Source organism: Rhineura floridana, chromosome 1, assembly GCF_030035675.1.
Source record: "Rhineura floridana isolate rRhiFlo1 chromosome 1, rRhiFlo1.hap2, whole genome shotgun sequence".
NCBI lineage: Eukaryota > Metazoa > Chordata > Lepidosauria > Squamata > Rhineuridae > Rhineura > Rhineura floridana.
The window spans coordinates 151715330-151721321 of record NC_084480.1 but is presented as its reverse complement, the minus strand read 5'-3'; positions in this window follow the sequence as shown (position 1 = coordinate 151721321).

The following is a 5992-nucleotide window of genomic DNA, read 5'->3' as shown; positions in this document are numbered from 1 at the left end:
GGAACTGGCAATCCCACCCCATATATACGGTCTGCCTAGTAAACGTCGCAAGACGTCACCCTGAGAGTCGGAAACGACTAGCACTATAAGTGCGGGGACACCTTTACCTTTACAGAATTATTTCAGTACATACACTTCAATTAAATACATATTTACTCTGAAGTAAGCCTCTTGAATGCACTAGGGCAGCCTTTCCCAACTAGTGGGTCACCAGATGTTGTTGGACCACAACTCCCATCAGCCTCAGCCAGCATTGCCAATGGTCAGGAAAAATGGGAATTGTGGTCCAACAACTTCTGGTGGCCCACTACTTGGGAAAGGCTGTACTTAGGGTTGCCAGGTTCTTGGCCTGAGGCTGATCCTGTATCTTTAGGAGAAGAGAAAGTCAGCTAAGTGCAGGTGTTCTTGCATCGCTGTAATGAGAAAAACCACAAGGTGGAATTCTTTCTCCCCCCCAGCACAACTTTGAAAGATACAGAAGACCTCTTGGAGGCTGGGCCCGACAACCAAGAGGTCTTACGATAAGTTTTTTTTTATTAAAAAAAACCCACATACAAGTAAAAAAAAATTAAAAATACAATAAAAACAAAGGTCAACAGTTGCAAAAAGACATCTTCTTAATTGCCTGATTTTTGTATATGGGATGGGGAAGGGAAGGGGATGTAGAGTCCGAAAGCCTGCTGATAGAATCTTCCTCTGGTTGCTGATTCCAACAAAATGTAGCTTCTGCTGATGGCAGAAAAACGGGTTTGAGGTATTAATTCAGTTGCCACTTAACATGCTGCTCTTTATGCTGTTATTATCCAAGCCAGCTGTTTTTAGCATCAGGTTTCATTCTTTTGGATAAAGGTTGAAAGGCGACAGAGAAGACCTGAAAAGGTTGGTTGGCAGACAGCCATATTTCCAGATGGATACCCCTTTAAAAGAGAAAAAAAAGGGGGGGGGGAGAGAGAAATCCCTTTCATCCACAACATGGCAGCTCTGTAAAGTATAATGGATACCCCTTATTTTAGAATCTGACAGCTGCGTTGTACAAATTCTAGACAGCTTCAGGATCCATCCTTCCCCCTTCCCAAATGTCAGCCTTATTTTTTTTTCATTAATTTTTATTCAAATTTTTAAAGACAAAAAACAAAACAAAACAAAAATTATTAAACAATAAAATAAAATGTTGACTTCCGATTTATCGCAGATCAGCTATAAGTCTACAATATATAACAATCCTGTCTCCTAAATTATGTTATAAAATCACTTTCCTCCAGTAGCTATCTTAACTAATCATCAAATCTCATAAACATTACATTATTCTTCCCACAAAAAGTCAAAGAGAGATTTCAATTCCTTGAAAGATATATCTTTCAATTTTTCTCCAGATAAACATATCGACCAATCCATCTCATTCAAATCCACTAGGTCCAATAATTTCAACAGCCATTTTTCCATTATCAATATTAATTCCATCTTCCATCTTCAATAATCCTGTTGTCCAATAATTTCAATAACCATTCTTCCATTATCGATAATCCTATTAAGTCCAATAATTTCAATAGCCATTCTTCCATTATCAGTATCCCATAATAATCTTGTTATCATAACCATAGTCCAAATAAACATATAGATTAATCCATCTCGTCAAACCAGTTTGATCCAATGATTTCAATAGCCATTCTTCCAATATCAATATTGATTCCATCTTCCATCTTCAATAGTCTTGTTCAGTCCAGTATTTTCAGTATCCATTCTTCCATTATCAGTATCCCATATTATTTATTTATTTATTTATTTTATTTCATTTTTAAACCGCCCATAGCGAATAGCTCTCTGAGCGGTGTACAAAAGATTAAAAGTACAGAAATACAAAATATCACAATAAATAAACTGAAACAAAGAGATTTAAAATTGTAACATTAAACACTTTAAAATGCCTGGGAGCATAGCCAGGTCTTAACCTGGCGCCGAAAAGATAGAAGCGTCGGCGCCAGGCGTATTTCTTCGGGGAGGCTATTCCACAATTCGGGGGCCACTACAGAAAAGGCCCTAGATCGAGTAACTGTCCTCCGGGCTTCCCGATGGGTTGGTACCCGGAGGAGGGCCTTAGACGCTGAGCGAACGGACCGGGTCGGTTCATAGCGGGAGAGGCGTTCCACAAGATACTGCGGTCCCACGCCGTGTAAGGCTTTATAGGTCAAAACCAGCACCTTGAATCTGGCTCGGAAGCAAATAGGTAGCCAGTGCAAACGGGCCAGAACAGGTGTTATATGCGCTGACCGGCTGGTCCTCGTCAGCAGTCTGGCTGCTGCGTTTTGCACTAGCTGAAGCTTCCGAACTGTCTTCAAGGGCAGCCCTACGTAGAGCACATTACAGTAATCCAACCTAGAAGTTACCAGAGCATGAACAACTGAGGCGAGGTCATCCCTGTCTAGATAGGGGCGTAGCTGGGCTACCAACCGAAGGTGGTAGAATGCATTCCTTGCCACCGTGGCCACTTGCGCCTCCAGAGACAAGGAAGGATCGAAAAGAACCCCAAGACTACGCACCTGTTCCTTCAAGGGGAGTGTAACCCCATCTAGAACAGGGTAAGCATCCACCATCTGGGCAGGGAAGGCATTCACCAACAGTGTCTCAGTCTTGTCTGGATTGAGTCTCAGTTTATTAGCTCTCATCCAGTCCATTATCGCGGTCAGGCAGTGATTCAGCACATCCACAGACTCACCTGTAGAAGATGAAAAGGAGAAATAGAGCTGCGTGTCATCAGCGTACTGGTGGCAACGCACTCCAAAACTCCTGATGACGGCACCCAGAGGCTGCATGTAGATGTTAAAAAGCATGGGGGACAAAACCGACCCCTGAGGGACTCCACAATGGAGAGTCCAAGGAGTTGAGCAATGTTCCCCAAGTACTACCTTCTGGTGACGATCCGCCAAGTAGGAGCGGAACCACTGCCAAGCAGTGCCTCCAACTCCCAACTCCGCGAGTCTCCCCAGAAGGATACCATGGTCGATGGTATCAAACGCCGCTGAGAGATCAAGGAGAATCAACAGAGTCACACTCCCTCTGTCCCTCTCCCGACATAGGTCATCATACAGGGCGACCAAGGCTGTTTCAGTGCCAAAACCAGGCCTAAAACCGGATTGAAACGGATCCAGATAATCGGTCTCATCCAAGAGCACCTGGAGCTGACCGGCAACCACCCGCTCCAGAACCTTGCCCAAAAAGGGGACATTCGCCACCGGTCTATAGTTGTTCAGGTCATCTGGGTCTAAGGAAGGTTTCTTTAAGAGAGGTCTTACTACTGCCTCCTTGAGGCTACTAGGGACTACTCCCTCACTCAAGGAGGCATTTATCACTTCCTTGGCCCAGCCGGTGGTAGTAGTCCTGCTAGCCTTCACTAGCCAAGATGGACAAGGATCTAGAGCAGACGTGGTCGCCCGCACCAATCCAAGTACCTTGTCCACTTCCTCAAGCTGCACCAACTGAAACTCATCCAATAATGAAAGACAAGACTGTGTTCTGGACACTTCAATGGATTCGTCTGTCATAACATCGGAGTCTAGGTCCCTACGGATGCATGCGATTTTATTTTGGAAGTGCCCTGCGATGTCGTTACAGCGAGCTTCAGATGTTTCAATAGTATCTCGAGGACCAGAATGTAAGAGTCCTCGTACAACCCTAAAAAGCTCTGCAGGGCGGCAGAGAGATGTCCTGATAGAGGCAGCGAAGTGAAACTTCTTCGCCGCCCTTACCGCTTTTATATACGACTTAGTAGAGGCACTTACCAAAGCATAACTGCATCCGTCTGGAGTTTGTCTCCATCTGCACTCCAGCCTCCTTCTCTCTTGCTTCATCACTCTCAGCTCCGGGGTATACCACGGAGCTGTATGAGCTCTGCATCGAAGAGGGCGCGCGGGAGCAATCGTGTCAATAGCCCGGGCCATCACCGTATTCCACAGTTCGACCAAGACCTCGACAGGAGCGCCAGTACTATCAGCTGGAAAAACTCCCAGAGCCGTCTGAAAACCAATAGGATCCATAAGCCTCCGAGAGCGGACCAACTTAATAGGTCCCCCACCCTTGCAGAGGGAAAGAGTCATTGTAAGTCTAAAACTCAGCAGGCGGTGATCTGTCCATGACAATGGAGTAGATGAAAAACACCCCACCTCCAGATCACCATTTCCATGACCAGTGGCGAAGATCAAATCAAGAGTGTGACCCGATACATGCGTTGGGCCAGTAACAAATTGAGACAGCCCCATGGTTGTCATGGAGGCCATGAAGTCCTGAGCCGCCCCAGATAAAACAGTCTTGGCATGAATGTTGATGTCCCCCAACACCACAAGTTTGGGGGACCTCAGCAATACCTCCGAGACTATCTCTGTCAGCTCAGCTAGGGAAGCTGTTGGGCAGCAAGGTGGGCGGTACACCAACAGGATTCCCAGTCTGTCTCCTTGACCCAGCACAAGGTGGAGGCACTCTAGACCAGTCGCCATCTGGACAGGATGCCTCGTGAGAGAGAAAGTACTCCTATAGACCACAGCGACCCCGCCTCCCCGACCCTCAGGTCTACCATAGTGCTGCACCGTATACCCAGGTGGACAAAGCTGAGAGAGAGCAACTCTTCCCTGCTCACCCACCCAGGTCTCGGTTAGACATGCCAGGTTGGCACCCTCATCCACAATTAAGTCATGGACAAGGGAGGTTTTATTATATACCGACCTGGCATTCAAAAGCAGCACCTGGAGATCTAAGGGCTGGCTGATAGAACAACCAGCAGTTCTGTGGCCTTGAGGAGAACCGGAACAAGGCACAGACACAACTTGTCTGGGGCGAGTTCCCCTTACCTGGCACGTTCTCCTCCTAGCGCCATACCTCCCATAACCCGTCACTACGCTAATTGGGGCCCCCGAAAGCCTCCCCGTTAAATGCAAAATATGCTCTCCCAGGCACATATTTAAAAATACTAAAACACAACAGGCACATTCACACAACAACACATAAAATACACATAAACGCACACAAACGCATCCACACAATCTCATTCACACGCACAAACAAACAAACTAACAAGTTAAAATACACTCAATTATTAATTATTAATCTTGCTGTCATAGCCATAGTCATATAATAAGAGTCTGATGGGAATCTCCCTCATCACAAATCTTTTCTTGCCATCAATTCTGAATATGTTGCTGAGATATTGTTGTAAAGTCACATCTCTACTCTTCTTTTTTACAAAATGCACTGGCTCATCTCTTAAGAATTTTTCCATTGTCCCATATCTGTAGCCAATTCCATAGATTTTTTCTATGTCAAACTCCGTCACATCATTCCAGTCCAAAAAATTATCCAAGACATTGATAACTTTATCTCTATTATCTTCATTAATTTCTTCAGAGACAACGTTAAGTTCCAAGCAGTAAGCTTTGTTTCTTGTATCCATAGACTCCAGATCTTTTTCCAATTCTACATTTGTTCCAGTCTCCAGAGCCTCTCTCACAGAATCCACTATTTCTTTTAACTCCTGCGTCATTTTGCTAAATTCATTTTTCATCTTCTGTCTACCCTGTCTCAGGGTTTGTTTCGTTATCTCAATCTCATCCATTATTTTCTGAATAGTGGTAACGAGAGAGGAAGTTCTAAGCTTAATGGACAATATAAAAACTGACAAATCACCGGGCCCGGATGGCATCCACCCGAGAGTTCTCAAAGAACTCAAAGGTGAAATTGCTGATCTGCTAACTAAAATATGTAACTTGTCCCTCGGGTCCTCCTCCGTGCCTGAGGACTGGAAAGTGGCAAATGTAACGCCAATCCTCAAAAAGGGATCCAGAGGGGATCCCGGAAATTACAGGCCAGTTAGCTTAACTTCTGTCCCTGGAAAACTGGTAGAAAGTATTATTAAAGCTAGATTAACTAAGCACATAGAAGAACAAGCCTTGCTGAAGCAGAGCCAGCATGGCTTCTGCAAGGGAAAGTCCTGTCTCAGTAACCTATT